The sequence below is a fragment of the Trichechus manatus genome, unplaced genomic scaffold, assembly GCF_000243295.1.
Source record: "Trichechus manatus latirostris isolate Lorelei unplaced genomic scaffold, TriManLat1.0 scaffold00026, whole genome shotgun sequence".
NCBI lineage: Eukaryota > Metazoa > Chordata > Mammalia > Sirenia > Trichechidae > Trichechus > Trichechus manatus.
This window is the reverse complement of record NW_004443962.1, coordinates 23854390-23856648: the sequence shown is the minus strand read 5'-3', so window position 1 is coordinate 23856648 and position 2259 is coordinate 23854390.

Sequence of the window (2259 nt, the reverse complement as noted above, 5' to 3'; positions counted from 1 at the left end):
TCTGTTCCATTGGTCTATGTATCTGTTGTTGTACTAGTACCAGGCTGTTCTGACTACCGTGGCAGTATAATAGGTCCTAAAATCAGGTAGTGTAAGTCCTCCCACTTCGCTCTTCTTCTGGAGTAATGCTTTTTTATTCGGGGCCTCTTCCTTTTCCATATGAAGTTGGTGATTTGTTTCTCCATCTCATTAAAAAATGCTGGTGGAATTTGGATAGGGATTGCATTGTATCTGTAGAGTACTTTGGGTAGAATTGACATTTTCACTATGTTGAGTCTACCTATCCATGAGCAAGGTATATTTTCCACTTATGAAGGTCTTTTTTAGTTTCTTGCAGTAGTGTCTTGTAGTTTTCTCTGAATACATCTTTTATGTCTTTGGTTAGATTTATTCCTAAGTATTTTATCTTCTTGGGGGGATTGTAAATGGTATTGATTTGGGGATTTCTTCTTCAAGGTTCTCTTTGTTGGTGTAAAGAAATCCAATTGATTTTTTGTATGTTTATCTTGTATCCTGAAACTTTGCTGAAAGCTTCTATTAGTTCCAGTAGTTTTCTTGTGGATTCTTTGGGGTTTTCTCTCTATAAGATCATATCATCTCAAATAGAGATACTTTGACTTCTTCCCTACCAATTTGGTTGCCCTTTATTTCTTTTACTAGCCTAATTGTTCTGGCTAGGACCTCCAGCACAATGTTGAATGAGAGTGGTGATAGACAGCATCCTTGTCTGGTTCCCATTCTCAAGGGGAATGCTTTCAAAGTCATTTAGGATGATGCTGGCTGTTGGCTTTGTATAAATGCCCTTAATTATGTTGAGGAATTTCCCTGCTATTCCTATTTTACTTAGAGTTTTTATCATGAATGGTGTTGGACTTTGTCGAATGCCTTTTCTGCATCGATTGATAATATCATGTGGTTCTTGTCTTTTGTTTTATTAATGTGATGGATTACGTTGAGTGTTTTTCTAATGTTGAACCATCCCTGCATACCTGGTATAAATCCCACTTAATCATGGTGGATTATTTTTTTGATATGTTGCTGAATTCTATTGGCTAGAATTTTGTTGAGGATTTTTACGTCAATGTTCATGAGGGATATTGGTCTGTAATTTTCTTTTTTTGTTGTGTCTTTACCTGGTTTTGGTATCAGGGTTATGCTGGCTTCATAGAATAGGTTTGGGAGTATCCCGTCCTTTTCTATGCTTTGAAATACCTTTAGTAGAAGTGGTGTTATATCTTCTCTGAGAGTTTGGTAGAATTCTCCAGTGAAGCCATCCGGGCCAGGGCTTTTTTTTGTTGGGAGTTTTTTCATAAACTTTTCAATCTCTTCTTTTGTTATGGGTTTATTTAGTTGTTCTACCTCTGTTTGTGTTAATTTAGGTAGGTAGTAAGTTTCTAGAAATTTGTTCATTTCCTCAAGGTTTTCAAATTTGTTAGAGTACGGTTTTTCATAGTAGTTTGTTATGATTCTTTTAATTTCAGTTGGGTCTGTTGTGATAGCACCCATCTCATTTCTTTTACTGGTTATCTGCTTCCTCTCCTGTTTGTCTGTTGTCAGTTTGGTCAATAGTTTATCAGTTTTGTTGATCTTTTCAAAGAACCAGCTTTTGGTCTTGTTAACTCTTTCAATTGTTCTTCTGTTCTCTATTTCATTTAATTCTGCTCTATTTCTTATTATTTCCTTCCTTCTGGTGCCTGTGGGCTTCTTTTGCTGCTCTCTTTCTACTTGATTGAGTTGTAGGGTTAATGTTTTGATTGTGGCCCTTTTTTCTTTTTGTATGTGTGCATTTATTGCTACAAACTGACCTCTGAGCACTGCTTTTGCTGTGTCCCAAAAGCTATTGCAGGATATGTTTTCATTCTCGTTTGATTCTGTGAATTTCTTTATTCCATCCTTCATTTCTTCTATAAGCCAGTAGTTTTTGAGCTAGGTGTTGTTCAGTTTCCATGTGTTTGATTTTTTTTCCTTGCTTTTTGTGTTGTTGATTTCCACTTTTATGGCTTTATGGTCAGAAAAGAGGCTTTGTAATATTTCGATGTTTTGGATTTTGTTAAGGCTGCCTTATGGCCTAATATGTGGTCTATTCTGGAGAATGTTCCATTTGCGTTGAAAAAGAAAGTATACTTGGGTGCTGTTGGGTGCAGTGTTTGGTATATGTCTATGAGATCAAGTTGGTTGATTGTAGCATTTAGCTCTTCTGTGTCTTTGTTGAGCTTCTTTTGGGATGTTCTGTCCTTCACCGAAAGTGGCATGTTGAAG